The sequence below is a fragment of the Sminthopsis crassicaudata genome, chromosome 2 (genome assembly GCF_048593235.1).
Source record: "Sminthopsis crassicaudata isolate SCR6 chromosome 2, ASM4859323v1, whole genome shotgun sequence".
Lineage (NCBI taxonomy): Eukaryota > Metazoa > Chordata > Mammalia > Dasyuromorphia > Dasyuridae > Sminthopsis > Sminthopsis crassicaudata.
In genome coordinates, this window is record NC_133618.1 from 345,269,554 (window position 1) to 345,296,468 (window position 26,915).

The 26,915-nt window shown below is 32.6% G+C and overlaps 1 protein-coding gene across 23 annotated transcripts in view; it reads right to left on the bottom strand.

Moving 5' to 3' along the window:
- LRFN5 (leucine rich repeat and fibronectin type III domain containing 5) overlaps positions 1-26,915 on the bottom strand; it is a 263,784-nt gene that overhangs the window by 217,373 nt on the left and 19,496 nt on the right. Inside the window, exon 2 of one of the 23 annotated variants that reach the window (XM_074290649.1) lies at positions 5,939-6,184. The exons of the other annotated variants lie outside the window; for them this stretch is intronic. The gene's annotated coding sequence lies outside the window, so the exon portion shown is untranslated. The remainder of the gene's footprint in view (positions 1-5,938; positions 6,185-26,915) is intronic. 23 annotated transcript variants of the gene reach the window in all.

Below are 26,915 nucleotides of genomic sequence, written 5' to 3' on the forward strand. Positions count from 1 at the left end.
TGGGGTGAACTCTCCCATAAAACCTAAGTGGATAGCAGACTGGATTAAAAGCCAGAAATCTACAATATTTATTTACAAGAAACACATTTAAAGTAGGGCAATACACACAGAGTAAAGGTAACAGGCTGGAGCAGATTCTGCTTCAGGTGAAATAAAAAAAGCAGTGGTAGCCATCCTAATCTCAGATCAAGCAAAAGCAAAAACTGATCTAAGTAAAAGATATAAGGAAGGAAACTATATCTTGCTAAAGGGTACCATAGATAATAAAGCAATATCAATATTAAGCATATATGCACCAAGTTGTCTAGGATCTAAATTCCTAAAGGAAAAGTTGAGAGTTACAAGAAGAAATAAACAGCAAAACTGTAACAGTGGGAGATCAACCTTGAACTCTCAGAATTAGATAAATCAAACCACAAATTAAATAAGAAAAAATTTAAAGAAGTAAATAGAATACTTGAAATACTAGATATGATAGATCTTTGAAGAAAACTGAATGGATACAAAAAGGAGTACACTTTCTTCTCGGCAGTTCATGGAACCTATACAAAAATTGACAATATATTAGGACATAAAGAGCTCAAAATCAAATGCAGAAAGGGAGAAATACTAAATGCATTTTTTTCAGATCATGATGCAATAAAAATTACATTCAATAAAGGCCAGGGGAAAATAGACCAAAAAGAAATTGGAAACTAAATAATCTCATCCTAAAGAATGAATGGGTGTGGGGGCAGCTAGGTAGTGCAGTGGATAGAACATCACAGGAGGACCTGAGTTCAAATCTGGTCTCAGACACTTAATACTTCCTAGCTGTGTGACCCTGGGCAAGTCACTTAACCCCAGCCTCAGGGAAAAAAAAATGAATGGGTGGAAAAAAAAAAAAAAAGAATGAATGGGTGAAACAGCAAATCATAGACACAATCAATAATTTCATCCAAGAGAAGAAATATAATGAGACAACATACCAAGATTTGTGGGATGCAGTCAAAGTGGTAATCATTTTATATCTCTAGATGGCTTACTTGCATAAAATGGAGAAAGAGAAGATCAGTAAAATTGGGCTTGCAACTAAAAAAGCTAGGGAAAAAAAAAAACAAATTAAACCCCCTCCCCAATCAAATACCAAATTTGAAATTCTAAAAAAAAAAAGGAGAGATCAATAAAAGTTAATCTTAAAAAACTATTGAATTAATAAATAAAACTAAGAGTTGGTTTTATGAAAAAAAAAAACATAAACTTTTCGTTAATTTGATTAGAAAAAAGAAAGGGGAAAATCAAATTGTTAGTCTCAAAAGTGAAAAGGGAGAACTATCCACCAATGAAGAGGAAATTACAGCAATTATTAGGAGTTACTTTGCCCAACTTTATGCCAATAAATTTGATAAGATAAGTGAAATGGAAGAATACTTCAAAAATATAGATTGTCCAGATTAATAGAGGAGGAAGTAACTTGCTTAAAATAGACCTATTTCAGAAAAAGAAAATTTAATTAATCAACTCTCTAAAAAAAATCCCCAGGATCAGATAGATTTACATGTGATATTTACCAAACATTTTTTTTAAAAATTAACTCCAATACTACATAAACTATATGGAAAAATAGGTAATGAAGGACTCCTACCAAATTCTTTTCATGACACAGACAGGGAACTGATATCTAAACCAGGTATGATGAAAACAGAGAAAGGAAATTATAGACCAATCTCCCTAAAGAATATTGGTACAAAAATCTTAAATAAAATATTAGCAAAAAGATCAGAGAAAATAATCCCCAGGATAATATACCATGACCAAGTAGGATTTATACCAGGAATGCAGGACTGATACAATATTAGGAAAACTATTAGCATAATTGGCTATATAAATAGCCAAATTTAACAAAAACCATATGATTATCTCAATAGATACAAAAAAAAGTATTTGATAAAATCCAACATAAACTCCTAATAAAATCACTTGAGACTATAGGAGTAAATGGAATTTCCTTAAAACAGTCAGTAGCATCTATTTAAACATCAGCAAGCATCATATGAAATGGGGATAAATTAGAACCATTCTCATTAAGAACAGGGGTAAAACAGTTGCCCACTATCAACATTACTATTCAATGTTGTATTAGAAATGATAGCTTTGGCAATAAGAGAGGAAAAGAGATTAAAGGAATTAGAGTAGGTAATGAGGTAAAGAGAGGAAAGGAGAAAAGCATAAGCAGGGGTTAACAAGATGGCTAGTAATACAGAATTGGTCATTTTAACCATAAATGTGAATGGGATAAACTCCCCCACAAAGAGGAAGTGATTTGCAGACTGGATCCTATACTATGTTGTTTACAGGAAACACACTTGAAGCAAGGCAATACATTCAGAATAAAAGTAAAAGGTTGGAGCAGAACCTACTATGCTTCAGGTGAAGCCAAAAAAGTAGGGATAGCCATCCTGATCTCAGATCCAAGCAAAAGTAAAAATTAATCTAATTAAAAGAGATAATGAATGGCACTATATCTTGCTAAAGGGTAGCATAGATAATGAAGCAATATCAATATTAAACATATATGCACCAAGTAGTGTAGCATATAATTTTTTGAAAGAAAAATTAAGAGAGCTGTAAGAAAAAATATAGAGCAAAAGTATAATAGTGGGAGATTTCAATCTTGCACTCTCATAATTAGATAAATCAAACTACAAAATTAACAATAAAGAAGTCAAAGAGGTAAATAAAATACTAGAAAAGTTAGATATGATAGATCTTTGGAGAAAACTACATGGAGACAGAAAGGAGTATACTTTCTTCTCAGCAGTTCACAGAACCTATACAAAAACTGACCATATATTAGGACATAACAACCTCAAACTCAAATCCAGTAAGGCAGAAATAATAAATGCATCCATTTCAGACCACAATGCAATGAAAATTGAATTTAATAAAAAGCCAGGGGAAAATAGACCAAAAATCACTGGAAACTAAATAATCTCATACTAAAAGAATGATTAGGTGAAATAGCAAATCATAGACATAATTAATAACTTCACTCAAGAAAATAACAATAATGAAACATCATAATAAATTGTGTGCAATGCAGCTAAAGTGGTAATAAGGGGAAATTTTACATCTCTACAAGCCTACTTACATAAAATAGAGAAAGAAAAAGTCAATATAATTGGGCTTGCAACTAAAAATGCTAGAAAAGAAACAAATTAAAAAACCCCAATCAAACACTAAACTTTAAATTCTAAAAATAAAAGGAGAGATTAATAAAATTGAAAGTAAAAAATAAAACTATCGAATTAATTAATAAAACTAAGAATTGGCTCTATGAAACAAACAACAAAATAGATAAACCTTTAGTAAATATGATTTTTAAAAGTAAGAGGAAAATCAAATTGTTAGTCTTAAAAATGAAAAGGGAGAACTTGCCACTAATGAAGAGGAAATTGGAGCAATAATTAGGAATTACTTTGCCCAGCTTTATGCCAATAAATTCAATAACTTAAATGAAATGGAAAAAAAATATACCTTGCCCAGATTAACAGAGGAAGAAGTAAATTGGTTAAACAGTCCCATCTTAGAAAAAGAAATAGAACAAGCTATTAATCAACTCCCTAAGAAAAAATCCCAGGACTAGATGGATTTACATGTGAATTCTACCAAACATTTGAAGAACAATTAACTCCAATGTTATATAAACTATTTGAAAAAATAGGGATTGAAGGAGTCCAACCAAATTCCTTTTATGACACAGACATGGTAATGATATCTAAACCAGGTAGGTTGAAACCAGGAAAAGAAAATTATAGACCAATCTCCCTAATGAATATTGATGCTAAAATCTTAAATAAAATATTAGGGAAAAAATATCACGGAAAATCATTCCCAGGATAATACACTATGAACAAGTAGGATTTATACCAAGAATGCAGAGCTGGTTCAACATTAGGAAAATTATTAGCATAATTGACCATATCAATAACCAAAATAGCAAAAACCATATGATCATCTCAATAGATGCAAAAAAAGGATTTGATAAAATCCAACATCCATTTCTAATAAAAACACTTTAGAGTATACAAATAAATGGACTTTTCCTTAACATAGTCAGGAACATATATTTAAAACCGTCAGTAAGTGTGATATTTAATGGGGATAAACTGGAACCATTCCCAGTAAGATCAGAAGTGAAACAAGGTTGCCCACTATCAGCATCATTATAATTCAATATTGTATTAGAAACGCTAGCCTTGGCAATAAGAGTCGAGAAAGACATTAAAGGAATTAGAGTAGGCAATGAGGAAACCAAATTATCCCTCTTTGCAGATGATATGATGGTACACTTAGAGAACCCTAGAGATTCTACTGAAAAGCTATTAGAAGTAATTCACTACTTTAGCAAAGTTTCAGGATACAAAATGAATTCACATAAATCCTTAGCATTTGTATACATTACCAACAACATCCAACAGCAAGAGATACAAAGAGAAATTCCATTCAAAATAACTGTCAGTAGCATAAAACATTTGGGAATTTATCTACCAAAGGAAAGTCAGCAATTATATAAGCAAAATTACAAAACACTTGCCACAAAAATAAAGTTAGATTTAAATAATTGGAAAAATATTAAATGCTCTTGGATAGGCCGAGCAAATATAATAAAGATGACAATACTCCCTAAACTAATCTATTTATTTAGTGCCATACCAATCAGACTCTCAAGCAACTATTTTAATGACCTAGAAAAAATAACAACAAAATTCATAGGGAAGACCAAAAGGTAGAGAATTTCAAGGGAATTCATGAAAAAAAAAAATCAAATGAAGGTGGCCTAGCTGTATCTGATCTAAAACTATAGATCTAAAAGCAGCAGTCACCAAAAACATTTGGTATTGGCTAAGAAATAGATTAGTTGATCAGTTAAATAAATTAGGTTTATAGGACAAAATAGTCAATAACTATAGCAATCTAGTGTTTGACAAACCCAAAGATCCCAACTTTTGGGATAAGAATTCATTATTTGACAAAAACTGCTGAGAAAACTGGAAATTCATATGGCAGAAATTAGGCATGGACCCACACAACACTATACACCAAGATAAGATCAAAATGGGTCCATGATTTAGGCATAAAGAACGAGATCGTAAATAAATTAGAGGAACATAGGATAATTTATCTCTCAGACTTGTGGAGGAGGAAGGAATTTGTGACCAAAGAAGAACTAGAGATCATTATTGATCACAAAATAGAATATGTTGATTATATCAAATTAAAAAGCCTTTGTACAAACAAAAGTAATGCAAACAAGATTATAAGGGAAGCAACAAACTGGGAAAACATTTTTACACTTAAAGGTTCTGATAAAGGTCTCATTTCCAAAATATATAGAGAATTGACTCTAATTTATAAGAAATCAAACCATTCTCCAATTGATAAATGGTCAAAAAAAATGAACAGACAATTTTCAGATGATGAAATTGAAACTATTTCCACTCATATGAAAGTGTTCCAAATCACTATTGATCAGAGAAATGAAAATTAAGACAACTCTGAGATACCACTGCACACCTGGCTAAGATAACAACAAAAAATAATGTTGAATGGTGGAGGGGATGAGGGAAAACTGGGACACTGATACATTGTTGGTGGAATTGTGAATGAATCAACCATTATGGAGAGCAATCTGGAATTATGTCCAAAGAGTTATCAATTTGTGCATACCCCTTGATCCAGCAGTGTTACTACTGGGCTTATATCCCAACAAGATACTAAAGAAGGGAAAGGGACCTGTAAGTGCCAAAATGTTTGTGGTGTCTAGAAACTGGAAAATGAATGGATGCCCATCAGCTGGAGAATGGTTGGCTAAATTGTGGTATATCAATGTTATGGAACACTATTTTTGTAATAAATGACCAGCAGGATGAATATAGAGAGACTTGGAAAGACTTACATGAACTGATGCTGAGTGAAATGAGCAGAAGCAGGAGATCATTATATACTTCAACAACAATATTGTATGAAGATATATTCTGATGGAAGTGGATATCTTCAACAAAGAGAAGATCTAATTCAGTTCCAATTGATCAATGATGGACAGAATCAGCTACACCCAGAGGAACACTGGGAAACGAGTGTGAACTGTTTGAATTTTTGTTTTTCTTCTCAGGTTATTTTTATCTTCTGAATCCAATTCTTCCTGTGCAACAAGAGAACTGTTAGATTCTGTACATATATATTGTATCTAGGACATACTATAACATATTTAACATGTATAAGACTGCCTGACATCTAGGGCAGGGGGTGAAGGGAGGGAAGGGAAGAGTCGGAACAGAGTAAAAAATTACCCATGCATATGTACTGTCAATAAAAAGTTATTTAAAAAAATAAAAAAAAATTTAAAAAGAAAGAAAGACATTGAAAGAGTAGGGATTACAAAAAGGAAAATCTGTTGGTGGAGATGGGGTTAAATGGGATGTCCTAGACAAATAGAGGAATTAGACTTAGTAAAGAATAAGACCACTTTATTATGTATAACAACAGATGAAGGAATAAAAAGTGTCAAAAGACAATGGAGTTATAGGGGAAAATGAAAAGGGAAGGAGACAATTTTAACAAAGAATGGCTGAAATTTTATGGAAAATATGAGGCAAGATTCTTAGCTGATAATGTAAGGAGAGTGGGAGCCATTAAAGATTTGAGAAAATGGAAAAGTTTGAAATAGTCATTGTGGAGAATGGGATAATGAGTTGATAAGGGAAGTCTGTGAGGACTCATTTGAGGATATATTACATAAATTTGCAGTGAACTCAGTTGGAACTATTGCATGATATTTTTCTTCCCTTGATGAGATTGAGATAACAGTTCCTAGTTTGAAATAAACATGTGATAAATTCATCATGGTGAATATCTTTGGCAAAATGTGGATTATTGGGGGAACAGATTACAGACAAAATGAAGGGATACAATAGATATCAAGGATCGTAAATATGAAACAGACTGTGAGAGTTTATGAAAGACAAGTTCCCCAGGGGAACTCACAATTAATCAGGAGAAAGGAAATACTTCATGAAATGAGAATAAGTCTTTAACTAGCAGGTTAGATCCATAGAAAAATTTTCCAGACTAAAAGGAGTGAGAAGAAAGACACCATTAGATGAAAGGCACTATGAGGAGGAAGAGTGAGAGTAATCTCATAGTGGGCTTACTTCTGAAAAGAACTTAAAGATCTTATCATAACAAGATCCTTTTATAGAGGAAATATATCCTTGGGGTTTCTCCGGGAACTCAGATGGAGGGGGCAGTCAGAGAAAAAAAGTGCCAGGGAACTCAAAGATGGGGATCCAGAAGGAGCCAGATGAAATACCTGGCAGTTTAGGGCTAAGGTATGCTAATCAATATGTCAAAGGTTGTTTTAAGACTCACACAGGTTGAGGGATAGACAATAGAGGTTGACAAAGAGTTCCAGTCTCACAATCACTCTATACAAAGAGAATTGCTAGGTCTGCTAATAGCCATTTGGGCATTTTCCTGACAGGAGAAGAGATTAAGTTCATTCAGTAGCACAGGTGTAGGCATGAAGTCATCAAATGATAGGAATAATCCAAGTCTAAAATTTAGCTAACATGATAAGGAGGCTATGAAATGAATTGGTTCACCAAGAAGTCAAAATGGATAGAAAAGAAAATAATAACTAGTACAGGGGAGATGGCTTGGGAGAAAGTTACCCAAGTGTTCGGACTATTATGTTCATAGAGCACAGCACCTTCTCTTATGAGGGCATGCCACAATGGGCAATCCTGTGCCAATGCCTCTTATGACATATAATCAATTCTTAAGTTCTTAAGAAAACCTTGAGAATGTCCTTGTATCATTTTTTCTGATCATTTTGTGAGCACTTGCCCTGTGTATGTTCTTCATAAAATAATTTTTTTGGAAAGTGTACATTTGGCATTCAATGTGGCCAGCCCAATAGAGTTGTGCTCTCTGCAATAGAGTTAGAATGTTTGTCAGTTTAGTTTGAGAAAGGACCTCAATGTCTAGTGACTTATCCTGTGAAATGACCTTTAGAATCTTCCTAAAACAATTCAAATGGAAATGATTCAGTTTCCCTGGCAAGGTACTGCTATACAATCATTCATGAGAAGAGGAGATGTTGAGGGACTGAACAGTTAGATTATTTGAGGAAAAATCAATATGTATTTTGAAGACTTCTAGTATGAGGGCAAGAATTGAGGAAAAGAGAAAAATTGCAAGCCAAGTATCTAATATAAGAAAGGAAGGGGAGTGACCTGGGATTCTGTAGACAACTGCTACTGGTATTTTGATTTGATGGTAAAGTAAAAAATATCCAAAAAAAAAAAAAAAAAAAAAAAAAAAAAAAAAAAAAAAAGGAAGTAAGGTTACTCAGTGAAGAAGAAAAGGGGAGAACCTGAAAGTAGCAACTTAAATTATTTTCAACTAGAAAAATGAGTAAAGGTTCAGTCACACTAGAAAAGGTATCCAAGCAGGCTGCAGGGGAAAGCCAGGTTCCAATAAAAAAAAAAAGAGACAGTATATGGAAGGACTAGAAGAGGAATAAGATGAAAGGAAGTTTTGGGGGGTTTTTGTTTTATTTTTGTTTTTGTTTTATGGAAAAGACATTCCAAAGAGAATAATGAAAACCTTGGGCAGAATTCATATGAAACTTTGAGACAGGAGAATTGGGGGAGAGAGTGATGGAAATAAGATTGGTAGTAGGTGTTGAATGATATTTGGGAGAAGATCTACAGGAATTTCAAGTTACTGGGATGTGAAGTATATGGTCAGGTATAAGAATGGTCATTACTGGGTGTAGGTTACCATTGTGTGTTTTTTTTTAACATGACCTCTCACATTTCTTTTTTTTTAATAATTTTTTATTATATTTTTATAATATTATCCCTTGTATTCATTTTTCCAAATTATCCCCCCCTCCTTCTACTCCCTCCCCCCAATGACAAGCAATCCCATACATTTTACTTGTGTTACAATATAACCTAGATACAATACATGTGTGTAAATACCATTTTCTTGTTGCACAATAAGCATTAGATTCCGAAGGTACATGTAACCTGGGCAGACAGATATTAGTGCTAACAATTTACATTCACTTCCCAGTGTTCCTTCTCTGGGTGTAGTTGTTTCTGTCCATCTTTGATCAACTGGAAGTGAGTTGGCTGTTCTTTATGTTGAAGATTTCCACTTCCATCAGAATACATCCTCATACAGCATTGTTGTTGAAGTGTACAGTGATCTTCTGGTTCTGCTCATTTCACTCAGCATCAGTTGATGTAAGTCTCTCCAAGCCTCTCTGTATTCCTCCTGCTGGTCATTTCTTACAGAGCAATAATATTCCATAACCTTCATATACCATAATTTACCTAACCATTCTCCAACTGATGGACATCCATTCATCTTCCAGTTTCTAGCTACAACAAAAAGAGCTGCCACAAACATTTTGGCACATATATGTCTCTTTCCGCTCTTTAGTATTTCTTTGGGATATAAGCCCAGTAGTAGCACTGCTGGGTCAAAGGGTATGCACAGTTTGATAACTTTTTGGGCATAGTTCCAAATTGCTCTCCAGAATGGCTGGATTCTTTCACAACTCCACCAGCAATGTATTAGTGTCCCAGTTTTCCCACATCCTCTCCAACATTCATCATTATTTGTTCCTGTCATCTTAGCCAATCTGACAGATGTGTAGTGGTATCTCAGAGTTGTCTTAATTTGCATTTCTCTAATCAGTAGTGATTTGGAACACTCTTTCATGTGAGTGGATATAGTTTCAATTTCTTCATCTGAGAATTGTCTGTTCATATCCTTTGACCATTTATCAATCGGAGAATGGTTCGGTTTCTTATAAATTAGGGTCAGTTCTCTATATATTTTGGAAATGAGACCTTTGTCAGAACCTTTAACTGTAAAAATATTTTCCCAGTTTGTTACTTCCCTTCTAATCTTGTTTGCATTAGTATTATTTGTACAGAAACTTTTTAGTTTGATGTAATCGAAATCTTCTATTTTGTGATCAATAATGATCTCTAGTTCTCCTCTGGTCATAAATTCCTTCCTCCTCCACAGGTCTGAGAGGTAGACTATCCTCTGTTCCTCTAATCTATTTATTATCTCCCTCTTTATGCCTAAATCATGGACCCATTTTGATCTTATCTTGGTATATGGTGTTGTGTGGATCCATATCTAATTTCTGCCATATTAATTTCCAGTTTTCCCAACAGTTTTTCCAAATAATGAATTTTTATCCCTAATGTTGGTATCTTTGGGTTTGTCAAAGATTAGATTGCTATAGATGTAGTAGGGTACCATTGTTAAACATTCAAAGGCCAAAAGCAGCAAGAGATAAGAAGCCCAAAGGGGAATAGAGGATTAGGTAAGGTATAGTACTTCTTTTCTCCATCATCCTCAGAGAGCCTATTTGCATGGGCAGCCCTAACTACCTGGGCAGCAGCTGATGTCCCCAACCAATCCCTAAAATTTAAGGTAGAATAAAATTGATATCATTCAGGTGGGGCTCTAAGTAATAATGGAAGATTAGGAGAAAAGTATATAAAAGTTTATAAATTAAGGTGTGAAATAAGAATTGTACTGGGTGAAGATGAAAGGGGATGAAAATTGGGGTAAATTAGATCACATGAAGAGGCATAAAAAGCCTATTATAATAGAGGAAAATTAGAGGGAAGAGCATTATTTGAAGCTTAATCTCATCAGACTTGGCTCATATGGAAATAATATACACACTCAGAAGGGTATAGAAGTTTATCTTACACCATAGGGAAGTAGGAAGAGAAAGGGGAAAGAAAGAAGGGGCTGGATAAAAGGGAGAGAAGAAGTAATGGGGGGAAATGAAAAGAGAACGGAGGATAAAAAGGAGGGCAGATTGAGTGAGGCAGTGGTCAGAAGCAAAATATTTGTGAGGAGGGAAAGGGTGGAAAGGGAGGGGAAAAAAATGGGGAGAAAATAAGATGAAGGGAAATACACAGCTGGTAGTCATAGATGTTAATGTGAATAGGGTTAACTCTCCCATAAAATAGAGTCCTACAATAAGTTCTATACAAGAAATACATTTGAAGCAGAGAGACACACAGAGTAAAACTAAAGGGCTGAAGAAGAATATATTATACTTCAGATGAAAAAAAAAAAGAGGGGTAGCAAAGCAAAAGTAAAAGTAGATCTAATTAAAAGAGATAAGGGAGGAAATTACATCCTTCTAAAAGGTATCATAGACAACAAAATAATATCAATACAAAACACATATGCACCAAGTGGTATAGCAAGAAAATTCTTAGAGAAGATAAGTCAGTTACAGGAAAAAAATAGCAAAATTTCCCTCTTTCAAAATTAATAATAATAATAATTAGATTAGATAAGTCTAACCACAAAGTAAACAAGAAAGAACGTAATGAGGTGAATAGAATTTTAGGAAACTTAGACATAATAGACCTCTGGAAAATGAATTAACTATATATTAGGTTATTAAAATTGCAAAGTCAAATGTAGAAAATGTAGAAAGGCAGAAATATTAAATGCATCCTTTTCAGATCATAATGTAATAAGAATTGCATGCAATAAAGGATCATGGAAAGACAGACTAAAAATTAATTGGAAACTAAGAAAACTAATGCTAAAAATTGAGTTATACATGAATAAAATAAAGAGATCACTGAATTAAGTATGTAACTTTGAAAAGCTAGAAAAAGAACAAATTTTAAAACTCCCAATTAAATACCAAATTAGGAATAATAAAAAATCAAAAGGGAGATTAATAAAATTTAAAATTATAGAGGGTCGGAACTCTGAAAAGGTGTACTTGAATCTAGGATAGAAGGATGCTTATAATTAAGCACCTATTCAGTGTGATATAATGGTTCTCTAAACATATACTTAATGTGATATGGTGATGTAATGCTTGCACATGTTCAGTGTGTTGTAGTGTTGCAATCATACTAAGGGAGTCTCAGATACAGAAAGGCTCTTTTAGCCACAGACACAGAGAAGACTCAAGACTCCAGATTCCAAACTCCATCTTTGACCAGCCTTGTGGTAGCCCTCTTGCCTTCATCACTTCTCCACCTAAAAACCAAGGTCCATCCAGAGATCCTCCAGAAGGCTAGCCCGAACGTGGGGCACAAGAATTAAGCAGCAACATTTGACAGCTATTCGTGAGTAGGCTGCTTCCAGAGTTCCTTCAGTAACCCACGGGGAAGGAAAGGGAGAAGAGACCCAATACTGCCTCAATCTCCTTATATCATCATCATCATCATCATCATCATCATCATCATCATCATCATCCTCTCACATGAAGAAATACATTCTACAGATCTGAGTTAGACCTTCAGCAGCCACTGGCAGGTGTCTCTTGTATCACAAAAGAAAATGAGAAAATACCAAAGTAATAAATAAAATTAAAAGTTAATTATCTGGAAAAATAATAAAGTAGATAAACTTTTTTATTAATTTGATTAGAAAACAGAAAAAAGAAAACCAAATTACGTATTAAAAATGAAAAGGATGAAGAGGAAACTGAAGTAATAATTAGGAGCTATTTTGTCCAATTAAATAACAATAAATCTGACCATCTAAATCAAAAGGATGAATAGTTACAAAAAAAATGAATATTGCCCAGATTAACAGATGATGAAATAAAATTACTTAAATAAACTCATGTTAAAAAAAATTGAACAAATCATCAGTGAATTCGCTAACAAAGAATCCTCAGTGCCTAGATGGATTTATAAGTAAATATTATGAAATATTTAAAGAACAATTAAATTTAAAACTATATAAACTATTTAAAAATATAATCATATATAAAAATACTCTAAATCATATTGTGGGAGATGTGTAAATTAAAAAACTCTGGGATACCACATCACATTTATCAAGTTGGCTAAGATGACAGGAAAAGATAATGGTAAATGATGGAAGGGATGTGCAAAACTGGGAAACTGTGTTGCTGATGGAGTTGTGAACTGATCCAGCTGTTCTGGATCAGCAATTTGAAACTATTCCAAGAAACCTATAAAACTATGAATACCTTTTGATCCAGCAGTACCACTACTGGTTTCACAACTCAAAGACATCATAAAAGAGGGCAAAGGACCCACATGTACAAAAAGGTTTGTAGCAGCTTTTGTTTGTGGAGGCTTGGAACTGGAAATTTAGTGGATGCTAATCAATTAGGAAATGGCTGAATAAATTGTGGTATATGAATACAATGGAATATTATTGCTCTTTAAGAAATGATCAGCTGATTTCAAAAAAGCCTGTAAACATTTATATCAACTGATGCTGAGTACACAGTAATAATTAAGACTGTGTGATAATCATCTATGATAGATTTAGCTCTTTCCAGCAATGTAGTAATCCAAGACAACTGCAAGACTTTGAATGGAAAAATGCTGTCTGCGTCCTGAAAAAGAACTATGGAAATGATTTCTTTTGTTTGCTTTTTCTTTCTCACATTTTTGTTGTTGGTGTTCTAATTTTTCTTTCACAACAAGAACAGGTTTATGGAATTATGAAATATGTTTAAAATGATTATTAGGTGGAGGATTCTTGGAAAATGGTGGAGTAAGTTGGTAAAGCTCTCCCAATTTCACCTAAAAATAGAACAAATTTGCATCTCAGAGGGAACACAGAATCATGAAAAATCAAGATGACTTGGTGCAGAACAGGAGGTCCTCCAGATATATCAGCACTTCCTGGAATCATATCTACTGACAATCAAAAAGGCTAGGCCTGTTTTTTTTTGTTTGTTTGTTTTTATATCCAGCAAAATTATCCATAATCTTGAATGAGAAAGAATAGACATTAAATGAACTTGCAGATTTTCAGGACTTTCTATCAATCAAACCTAAACTTCACAGAAAAATTAACATATAATAACCATTATGAAAAATCAATTTAAAGCAAATTAGCATGAACAAATTATTTATGACTTGCATATGTATATATATATACATATATATATATATATTATATGTTTAAAATTCACATCAACAACAGGAAAAAGAAAAAAATGACAAAAGAAAGAATTTCAAAAGAAAGATTGGTATAGTTAAGTTAAAATTAATAATCATGTTATACAAATGAGGTACAGAGGAAGAATAGACACGGAGGCATTAGAGGGGGGATTCATAGTTCTGAAAACCTACTCACATCAGGAATGGGTTCAATAGGCATTTCTACATATATACTATGAAGGGAATAGCACCCTCCAAAATCCATAAAGAAATAATTGGGGGAGGGATGGGCAGATGGGGAAGCAAAGGATGAGGGAAGAAGACAAGGGAGGAATCCTTGGGTGGGGGAAGTTATGTAATAGCAAGGGAAATTATGGAACAAAATTTAATTAAAGAGGCAGCAGGGGTAGTGTGTGTGTACATATGTATATATAAATATATTTTTTCTTAATTATAGCTTGCTTGGGGATTGGGGGGAGAGGAAATGAAAGGAGAAAAAAAATAAAGTAAATAAGATGCACAGCAGAGATCCAAAGAACAATTTATAAAAGAAGTAAGAAAAAATGGACAACATTATTAATAAATATTTCTTCTACTAATATATATATATATACTTTCTTGATCTAGCAATTTGTTGTTATATATTTTGAACTGCCCTGATGTTCTACTGGGCATATAACAATGTTCTCTTTTGTTTTGTATTTCTTTTCTGTTTTTCTTTTTTTCTTACTCTGTTTTTTTTTTCAAATGAAATATATTTAATAAAAAATGATGATACAAATGTAATATATATATATATATCAGATTACTTGTTCTCTTGGGAAAGAGAAAGGTAAAATAGAAAGGGAGAAAAATTTGGAACTCAAAATCTTACAAAAATAAATGCTGAAAATTATCTTTACATGTAATTGAAAATAAATTATTATTAAGGAAAATTTTTTTTTAATTCTCAGAGATTACAGCAATTTATTACCTGGATAAAATGCTATGTCCAGGTGGGAATTATACCAAGAATGCAGGGCTGGTTCAATATTAGGAAAATTATCAGCATGATTATCAAATCAATAATAAAGCTAGAAGAAATCATGAATAATAGATGCAGAAAAAACTTTTGAGAAAATATGATACTCATTCCTATTGAAAACACCAGACAGCAAAGGAATAAATGGAATTTTTCTTAAAATGATGAATAGCACCTAGCTAAAACCTCCAGCAAACATAATATATAATGGGATTAAGCTAGAAGTATCCCAATAAGATCAGGAGTGAAATAAGGATGCCCATTATTTACACATTATTATTCAATATTATATTAGAAATGTAATAAGAAAAGAAAACAGAACTGAAGGAATTAGATTAGACAATGAGGAAACAATACTATGACTATGCAGATGATGATACATTTAGAAAATCCTACAAAATCAATTAAGAAACTACTTGAAACAATTAACAATTTTAGCCAAGTTGCAGGATATAAAATAAACCTCCATAAATTTCTATATTTTCTCTATATTTCTGTATATTAGCAACAAAGCTCAGCAGCAAGAACTAGAAAGAAATACTAAATTTAAAATAACTTTAGATAATATTAAATATTTGAGAGTCTACCTGCCCAATTGTGGGTTTGAATTATATGAGCACAGTTACAAAACATAAAAATAAAGTCAGATTTAAACAACTGGAAAATTATCAATTGTTCATGGGTAGGGTAAACTAATAATAAAAATGACTATTCTACTAATAAATCAATATACTTATTTAGTGCCATACCAATCAAACTGACAATATATTATTTTATAGAGCTGGAAAAAAGCAATAACAAAATTCATGTTGAAGAGCAAAAGATCAAGAATATCAAGAGAATTAATGAAAAATATGGGGGGAAGAGCAAAGAATGATAGCTTTGCCATACCAGACCTAAAATTTTATAATATAGTTGGCTATGGTCATCAGGCTGCAGTCATCAGAACAATTTGATACTGACTAAGAAATAGGGTGGTGGATCAATGGAATAGGTTAGATACAAAAGACATAATAGTCAATGGTTGTAGTAGTCTACTATTTCATAAACATCAAGACTTCAGCTTCTGGGATAAGAACTCAATATTTGTCAAAAGTTGCTGAGAAAACTAGAAAATAGTATGGCAGAAACTAAGCAGAGACCAGCATCTTTACACCATATACCAAGAGAAGATCAAAATGGATAGATGATTTAGACATACAGGGTGAAACTATAAACAAATTAGAAGAGCAAGGGAAATCTACTTGTCAGATCTCTGAGGAATTTATGACCACATAGGAGAATATTATAAAATGAAAAATGGATAAAGTTGATTACATTACATTTAAAAGCTTTTACATAAGCAGAAACAATATAGCCAAGTTTAGAAGGGAAACAGAAAGCTAGGAAACAATTTTTAAAGCCATTATTTTCATTTCTCAAATATATGCAAAACTGAGTCAAATTTATAAGAATATAAGTAATTCTCGAATTGATAAATAGTCAAAGGATATGAACAGACAAATGAAGAAATTAAAACCATCAAGAGTCATACGAAAAAAAAATGTACTAAATTATGGTTGATTAGAAATGCAATTTAAAATAACTTTGAGGGAACTCTTTAAACATCTATCAGGTTGGTTAAAATGACAGAAAAGATAATGATAAATGTTGAAGGAGATGTGGCAAAAACTGGGACAGTAATGCATTGCTAATGAAACAGTGCACTGTTCTGGAGAATGATTTGGAACTATGCCCAAAGGGCTTTCAAACTGTACCTAACTTTACTGCACAGTTTGTATACATACTCTTTGATGCAGCAGTCACAACTGGGTATGTATCCCAAAGGGATCATAAAAGGGAAAGGAACCACATGTGCAAAAATGTTTCTAGCAGTTCTTTTTATTCTGGCAAGAACTGAAAATTAAGTGGATGTCCATCAATTGGGCAACGATGGAATATGGTATGGTATATGAATGTAATGGGATATTATTGTTCTATACGAAATAATGAACAGAAAATCTTGGAAGGACTTTCATGAATAAAGGGTGAGTAAAATGATCAGAACCAAGAGGACATTGTTAATCGTAATTATAAAGGGCTGGAACTCTTGAGTCAATGCACTGAGGTCCGACAATACAGCACTTGAGGCTAATTACCAGTTGGACAATACTCTCTAAAAATATGCAAAATGTGCTTGGAAAATGGCCCTTCCCACTATTCTGTGCTGGCCTAATTGTTTAGTGTATACAGAGAATTGTGGGAGGGACTAGGAGGTGCAGTGAGACTAGCCAGGGTCACTTCTGAGAGAGAGAGAGAGAGAGAGAGAGAGAGAGAGAGAGAGAGAGAGAGAGAGGAGAGAAGAAGAAGAAGAAGAAGAAGAAGAAGAAGAAGAAGAAGAAGAAGAAGAAGAAGAAGAAGAAGAAGAAGAAGAAGAAGAAGAAGAAGAAGAAGAAGAAGAAGAAGAAGAAGAAGAAGAAGAAGAAGAAGAAGAAGAAGAAGAAGAAGAAGGAGGAGAAGGAAGAGGAGGAGGAAGAGGAGGAGGAAGAGGAGGAGGAAGAGGAGGAGGAAGAGGAGGAGGAAGAGGAGGAGGAAGAGGAGGAGGAAGAGGAGGAGGAAGAGGAGGAGGAGGAGGAGGAGGAGGAAGAGGAGGAGAAGGAGGAGGAAGTGAAGTTGCAGAGATCCTACATGTCTATTCCCTTCACTTCTACTGCTAAAGACCAAGAATAAAGACTTTTGCCTATCCTGACTCCAGCTGATTCTGGGGTATCCAAGGTTCTAACGTAGTTGTCACAGTAATAGCAAGATTCTTTAATGCTCTTCCCAGCAATATGGTGAGCCAAAACTATTGCAATTGATTTGGAATGGAAAATGCCCTCCACAGTCAGAGAAAGAACTATGAAGACTGAAAGTACTATTTACACCTTTTTGTTTTTGTTTTTTCTTTCTTGTTTTTCCCTTTTGTTCTGATTTTTTTCAACTTCATAAATATGAAAATTTGTTTAACATGATTATACATGTATAACCTATATCAGAATGTTTTCTATATTGAGGAAGGAGAAAGTAAAGGAGAGAGGCAGAAAATTTTGAAACTCAAAATCTTACACTATCTTTATGCGTAATTGGTAAAAATAAAATACTGTTAAATGGGGGGGAGGGAGAGAGAAGCCCCTGAACCAGATTTCCTCTATTGTTCCTTTGCTTTGCCTTCTCTTTTTGTGTTGTCTCTCATTTTATATTATAAACTCTTTGAGGGCAAGAACTATCTTTCTTTTTATAAGCTGTTGTTAGTACTTAATTTTTTTTTATTGAACTGGGTTGGTGTGTAAGAGGAAAGTAAACTTTAAAAAAAAAATATTCAATTATTTGGGAGTGCTTTATTTCATTCTAATTTCAAACCTGAACAAAATACTGCCATCAGTACAGCCTCCTACACTATCATTTTTTTAAGTCAACTTTCTCTCTTCTCAGTCTCCCACTGAAAAAGAAAAATAAAACCTCTGTTAGAGTAAAAAAAGAGAACTCCAAAATTGGTCACATTTTTGCTGTGCATCATACACTGTATGCAATTTTTTTTATTATTATTAGTCTTTTGGAATTGTAGAGGTCATTATGCTAATCAGAGTGTCTTAAGTCTTTCAAAGTTGTTCCTGTCTATAATAGTGTTGTATAAATTGTTCCTCTGGTTCTGTTCATGTCACAGTGCTTCAGATCCTTCTAGACTGCAGATTTCTCTTCAGCATTTCTTACAATAATATTGTATACTACTGAATAACATCTATTACATTTATATGCAATAACTTCAATAATTCTCCAATTGATAGACACCTCCCTCAGTTTTCCAATTCTTTGTCACCCCAAAAAGAGCTATGAATATTTTGTACATCTTCAGTCAGTTTTTTTATGACCAAACTGCCTAGATTTCTAAGCGTTCTCAAATTTCCCCCTTTCTAATTCTCACTTTTCTCTATTTCCTTCCATAGTGGAATGTATTTGTGTATGCATGAGTGTGTTTATTCTTCCCTTCATTTGACCAGTTCATACATCAGGTTCATTTTCTTCTCCTTACTGATATAGATGAATGTTTCTCAAACTGTGTTGGAGTCCTGTATGAGGTCACATAACTGAATGTGAGGATTGCAAAAAAAAATCTAGCATAAGCAAAAGGTTTCTGAATGAGCAACTACTAAAAAAATTAATTAAAATCAAACTTTAATGAATTTGATGAATTTAATGAGTCCAAGGTGTTTCTGGAATTTGCCCATATTGCACCTCACAACTTAACTACAGTCTTAGTTCTGAATACACAACATGCATACTTTACATTGTAAGCACCATGCAACACCAGTGAATACTACTAGAAACACCTCAGCTTAGATTTGAGAATATTGTATATAATGAATTTCAATGTTTTTACTGTATATACAAAGTTTTCTGCTCTTACAGAAGCATAATAGTTTAATTGTGGAAAATAAATATTTTTTAAAATTTTTCTATTACTATTCCTCAGCATATAAGTGATCAAATTAGTATATCTTTGAATTGGATTGGATTGGATTAAAATGTTTGATTTTTATTTCTATTATCTCCTTTTACCCTTAATAATCATTCTCCATCCTGTATGTATGTATATGTAGCTATGAACATTAATTTTTAAAAATTAAACACAAATGTAATTTCATAAACTAATATTTACATTTTAAGACAAAAATATTTTACAGCTATGTAAGTGGCTAAATTTAGAAAGAAGAGGTAAAAATACTGATGATAATGCAGCACATTCTTCACAACCAGGTTGTAATAAAACTAATTTCACAAAAAAAGAAAATATGTTGAATCCTTTCTGCAGTATGGATTCATCTCTAAAAATGATGATAGTGTGGAAAAATCCCTTTGTTTAATTTGTTATGAAGTTTTGGCTACAGAGAGCATCAAACCAGTTAAACTAAAATGAAATTTTAATACCTAGAATGCAGAGTACGTCAATAAACCAAAGGAATATTTGTACCAACTTTTAAAATCTTCAAATAAAGAAAAACAATGTTTAGAGAAATTTATTATTGTCACTGAAAAATATTTGCTTACCTCTTACAAAACTTGTTATTTAAGTGCAAAATATAAACAACTCTGACAGGAGAAGATCTCATGTTACCTGCTGCTATTAAAATATTAGAAATAGTTCATGGGGAAAGTATGGGTATGAAATTCATAAAATTTCTTTATCAAATAATACTTCTTTCAAAATATTTTCTGAAATTAGTAATGAACAATTCCAGTAGCTCATCGCCAGTTACAAGGGCAGCCTAAAGTTCAAAATTCAGTTAGATGAAACAACTGGTGCTTCTAATATGGCACAGTTGCTACTTTATGTAAGGTATGTTTATGAAGGAAGCATACATAAGGAATTATTGTTTTGTTGCATTTTAGAAGGGCACAAAAAGGAACAGATTTTTAAGACAATTCTGAGGTACCATTACATGCCTCTCAGATTGACAGGAAAAGATAATGATGAATGTTGGAGGGAATATGGGAAAATTGGGACATTAATACAGTTGTTAGTGAAGTTGTGAACTGATCCAACCATTCTGAAGAGCAATTTAAAATTATTTCCAAAAGGCTATCAAATTGTGCATATCCTTAGATCCAGCAATATCTCTACTAAGCCTGTTTTCTAAAGAGATCATAAAAAAGGAAAAGGGACCCACATGTTTAAATGTTTGTGGCAGCCCTTTTTGTAGTGGCAAAAAACTAAAAATTGAGTGAACTAAAAACTTGGAGAATGGCTGAATAAGTTATAGTATATGAATGTTATGGAATATTATTATTCTATAAGAAATGATTAGCAGAATGATTTCAGAAAGGCCTGGAGAGACTTACATAAACTGATGCTAAGTGAAGTGAATAGAACCAAGAGAACATTGTACACAGCACCAATAGGATTATGTGATGACATGTAACATGTATGGGATTGCCTGTCATCTAGGGGAAGGGGTAGAGGGAGAGAGGGGAAAACTCGGAAAAGAAGTGAGTAAAAAAATTACCCATGCATATGTAATGTCAAAAAAATTATAATTATAAAATTAATTAAAAAAAAAACAAAAAAGATTATGTGATAATCACTTCTGATGGTTGTGGCTCTTTTCAACAGTAAGGTCTAGTAATGGAGAGAGCTATCTGCACCCAGAGATAGGACTGTGGGGATCACAATATAGTATTTTCACGTTTTTGTTATTTACTTGCATTTTGTTTTCCTTCTCATTTTTTTTCCTTTTTTGATCTGATTTTTCCTTTTTCTTTTTTTTCTTTTTTTTATTAATTTTATAATTATACATTTTTGACAGTATATATGCATGAGTAATTTTTTTATAACATTATCCCTTGTATTCATTTTTCCAGATTTTCCCCTCCCTCCCTCTACTCCCTCCCCTAGATGACAGGCAATCTCATACATTTTACATGTGTTACAGTATAACCTAGATATAATATATGTGTGTAAATCCAATTTTCTTGTTGCACGGTAAGTATTGGATTCCGAAGGTATAAGTAACCTGGGCAGATAGACAGTAGTGCTAACAATTTACATTCACTTCCCAGTGTTCCTTCTCTGGGTGTAGTTGTTTCTGTCCATCTTTAATCAGCTGGAAGTAAGTTGGATCTTCTTTATGTTGAAGATATCCACTTCCATGATCTGATTTTTCTTGAGCAGCATAATAATTGTGGAAATATGTATTGAAGAATTGCACATGTTTAACATATTACTTGGCATCTAGAGGAAGGGGTGGCAAGGAAGGGAGGGAGAGAAAAATTCCTATCACAAGATTTTGCAAGGGTGAATGTTGAAAACTATACACATGGTTTGAAAATAAAAAGCTCTAAAAAATTTTTTTAATTGATGAATTTTTCACAAATGAAAGTCTACAGTAGAAAAAATTGGAATTGAAAAATGAAGCTGTTTTATGTTTGACTAAGCAAACATCTGATTTTATTAATTTTTTCATAATGACTACTACTCAGATATTGTCAAAAACTTAATGATTTAAACATGTTTTAGATAAAGTGAAAGTTTTACTAAAAATTTAGTTTTACTAAAGTTTTACTAAAAATTAACACATGAAAGAATAGGGTGGAAAATTGTTCTTTAGAAATATTTACAGATATATTTAATTTTATAATGGAAAATGATCTTCCCAAAGACTTAATTACAAGAGTTATAATTGATTATCTGAAGTGCCTGAAGACACAATTTTATAAATTCTTCCCTTCAAATTTTGATTCTAAAAAATTGTTGCATTCATAAACCATACTCAACTAAAATAAAAAATGTCAGCCATCTGCCATTAAAAGTTCACGAAGAATTTGTTGAGTTTTCAAGTGACACAAGTTTAAAACTTGAGGGTTTTTTTTTAAATCGTTAAATGAATTTTGGCTTGGGAGGACAGAATTTCCAATAATTTCTAAAATGCACCTAAACACACTTCTGACATTTTGTATCATACAGTTATACAAAGCTGTGTTCTCAACATTGATAATTATGAAATCAAAATATCAATCAATTCTAAAAAATGTTGAGGATGCTCTATGTCCTGCAGTAGCAAATATTTTATGAAGATTTAATTCTTTGTGTAAAAATAAACAAGCACATCAATTTCATTAATATGCAAAAATATATGTATAATCATTTTAAAATAAATTTCTTTGTGATTTATTATCAATAAATATTATTTTTATATGTATTTTATATACCTATATACTTGGGTTGTGAATGGAGAAAATTTAAGAAGCCCTAGTTTGGGTAGTGTTCCCTGATTATGAGAAGTAATCTTCCATAACTTTCTTCTCCCTTTCCTCTCCTACCATATTTTCTTCACTTTCCTTTCCATTCTTCTCTTAAGATCATCACACATTAGATGTCTCTAATTAGATTAATTCTATTTATGACTTTAGTATTCAGAGAGGATAATCAGGGGTAATGATCTCTTCACATGTGAATGCAAACAGTTTATTTTTTTATTTTTTTATAGTTGTTTATTCATATTTATATTTTCATTTTTCTCTTGACCCTCTATATTTTTACATCAAAGTTTCCATGCACTTGCTTTCTTTTCATCAGAAATTCTTGGAAGTCTTCTATTTCATTAAAGGTCTATTTTTCCCCAATAGGGTTAAATTTAGTTTTGTTAAATAAGTTATTTTTATCATTTTTTTCATATTCTCTGTTCCTTTATAATGGTGATTGTTAAATTGTGTGTAATACTAAGTGTGGGTCTTTGATATCTGAATTCTTTATATCTTCCTGCAATATTTTCTTTAACTTAGAAACTCTGATTTCTGATTTTAATGTTTCTGGGAGTTTTAGTTTCAGAGTTTCTTTCAAGAGGTTACAGGTGGGTGCTTTCCATTTTTCAGTTTTCTCTCTAGTTCTAGGCAACCTAGGAAGTTTTCTTTTAAGATTCCTTGAAATTTTATGTCTAGGGTCTTTTAGTTGTCACGTTGACCTATCCAATGGTCTCTGAATTTTTTCCCCTTTAATCTCTTTTCCAGATCCATTTTTTTGGGCTATGTCTCACATGTTTTCCTTATTTTTCAGTCTTTTCATTTTTTATTAATATTTATTTTTGCCTCAAAATCATTAGCCTTTATTGTTCAATTCTAATTTTCAGGGAGTCTGTTGCTTGGTCAAAGTTTTGTACCTTTTGTACTAAGCTGTTAATTCCCTTTCCACTCCTTTCTTACATAACTTTCATTTCTTCTCCATGTTTCCCTCTAGTACCCCATACCAAAATAAGGTCAGAAACTCATCCACTAGTATTCTCATTTCACTTGGAAAAAAATTTAATTTTTTTCTTCAATTATCTCTTACAGAAATTCTAGTTGAATTAATGTCTAAGTTGACTTTTCTCTTTGAGGCTTTCCTTATACACATTTTAGAGTCATTCTCTTCTTCTGAGTTTATGTCATTAACATAATAGCTTTTTATAGTGGGAATCTTTTGTTCATATTTGCTCCTTCTTTCAGACTACTTCTTGTCTTCAGATTTAATGTTAGGATAATAATCTCTGTATTTTTGAAAGACTATGTTAATCATGCTTTGCTTTCTTGGAATATTAAGCATTGTGCTATTCCAGGCTTTAACAGACAATTCAGGCTGAGGATCTAGGAGTTTTTAGTGTTCTTAAAGTGATCCCAGTAATCCAGGTCAAGATCTAGTCTGAGATATACAAATTCTTGATCTGGGTTTGGGTTTCAGTAAAAGGTCTGTGGGCAACTTTATTTAGAGTTTTCAGTAGCCTGATGATGGACTCGTCTACTATCAATTAACTGGAAACATTCTGCTAGTTTAGGATGAAAAAACTAGTCTCCCATTTGATTTGGGATTATTGCTTTGCTTATTTTGCTACAGGCTGACTGCACAAAAGGCTGGAATTAAAATTCTGCTCTGCTCCTAAAGTTTAAAAATACAGTTACAGCTTGATTCTGGACTTGCTCTTTGCTCAGTCCATATCTTAGGACCACAAACAATTTCTACTTTAGAATTCTACAATTAAATCCAGGTCTCCTCCTGGATCCTCTCTAGTCTGCAAATTGGAAGTGAATAGTGAGTAGTGAGTGACAACTGCCTCCTGGCACTTGTTCTTACATTCCTTGTTCCTACATTATGCACAAGTTTAAGCCATTCTATATTTGATATAGCATCTCCTGTTGCTTTGATAAATAACCTCTACTCATTCTCTCACAATGCAACATGCTCTTGGCCAGACCCTATTCCCAGTGACCACAGAACTCCCTTTAAAATCTGGCTTGGAAAAATGACTCAGAAAAAATGATTTTTTCTTTGATTTCTCAATCTGGATTTTGCCTAATCCATTTTCTGGATCTCCTAGTTTTTATAGAATGAATTCAGGGTATTTCTTACTACTCTGATAATTTGGCTCCACCCTTCCAAAATCATCTCTTTTTAAAAATTTATCCAGTACTCTGCTTTCCCCAATTGGGAAACTGGCTTCAGAGGGAAGCTTTTAGATACCTTTCATAATATCCAAAGCCATCTACTAGTTATACAATGCTAAGTGAGACTTAAATAGCAGAATTTGTATGCTACCCACCAAAAATAATGAGCAGAACTGAATAAAACAAAAGGGAGAAGAAAAGATTGAGAAAAAAATTCATTAAAGTGAAAGAAAATCTAGAAGAGAAAAAAAGATAAGAATATTAAAGAATACTAATAATAATACTAATAATTAATACTAATAATACTATATTATACTAATATTTAAGAATACTAATACTAAAGTGCTAAAGAATATTAAAAGAAAATATGCTTACTATAAAGGCAAAACTGTACTAAGCATTAGGATATGATGTATAAAGACACCTAAGGAAAACAGAAGAATATGACAGGACAAAAAAAAGAAAAGAAAAGAAAAGAAAAAACTACTTTAAAATGAAGAAAAAAAGAGAACTTTCCAGAATTTTCAAATATAAAAAATTAAATTCAATAGAAAGAACTCACAGATTATCTCCAGAAAAAAAAAAATCCAAGATTATAAACTCCATGAAATATAGTGGTTGAATTTAACAATTCAATTAAGCAACAATTCATTTTGTAACCCATCATTAAGAGAAAGACTTTCAAACACAAAAGAAAGGGCTTTCAAACACCACAAGATTCTATCCTTATGTGGCAACTATACAGTATGGGATTAGGTAGGTGGTGCAGTGAATATAATGTCAACCTAGAGTCAGGTGGACCTAAATTTAAATCTGCCCTCAGATGTTTATTATCTGTGTGACTCTGGACAAGTCACTAAATCATTTTTGCCTCAGTTTCTCATCTGGCAAATGAACTGGAAAAGGAAATAACCACTCCATTATCTTTACCAAGAAAATCCCAAATGAGACCATGGAGAGTTGGATATGAGTGAAATGATTTGATGATGACAACAACCACAAAATTCTATGCTCATTAGAAAAAGGAGGACAATAAAGAATATGTTCTCAAGATCTCAAGGTACAGCTCAGGGAAGCCTATCCTGCAAATATGAGATGAAATACACAAGACAAAAATGGAAATTTGATAATAAAGAAGAATTTGAAATAATTTTAGAAAGAAAAACAGAATTATTATTGAGTTTATTAATCAGAGAATGAGAATCTAAATAGAAAGAGAAGGTGGATAATGAGCTTAAATTTATCCTATTTCAAAAGAGGCACAAAAATGAAATTTTAAAAATTAATGAATGAGAGTAGCCAAGGAGGAGAAGAGAGAAGACACCTGACAAACTGAGAAGAATAAAAGGCATAGGAATATATAACCAGATAAAGTAGGAAAGAGGAGCTAATAAGCAAAACCCTAAAAGGAACATGGTAACAAATACAGCTGAAAGAAATAGAACCAATGGGAACTAGGAAAAAACCAATGGGAACTAGAAAATGAGTAAAGTAATTAATTGAAGGAACTGTTTACAGCAGAAAAGGGGGAAAATCATAACTTTAAAAAAATTTAGAAACAGAAGGAAAAAAAATCCTAATTCTTAAAGCTTTGGATGTGAATTGGTTAATTATTCCAATAAAATGAAAAAAGGGTGGCTGATTCAAGGAGGAGAGGGGTCAAAACCTGTGATGTTTTGTTTATGAGCAGCACCTTAAAAAAAGACAGAAAATAAAACTAAGGGGATAGGGAAAAATGTATAAGCTATCAAGTGAATCCAAAAAAGGAATTGCCATAAAGCAAAAAAAAAAAACCTAATACAAGGTCTTAGCCTAGTCTATTTTTTTTCCCAAAAAGACTCCTTCACTGGGGGGGGGGGGGGGGAGGGGAACGATGTAACAGGGATCAAAACAACAGCAAATCAGTGTTATATGTTAATGAGTAGGTAGAAGAGGACAGTGGCAGTGGTGCTAATTCTCTTAAGTTCTCTCTCCCTTCC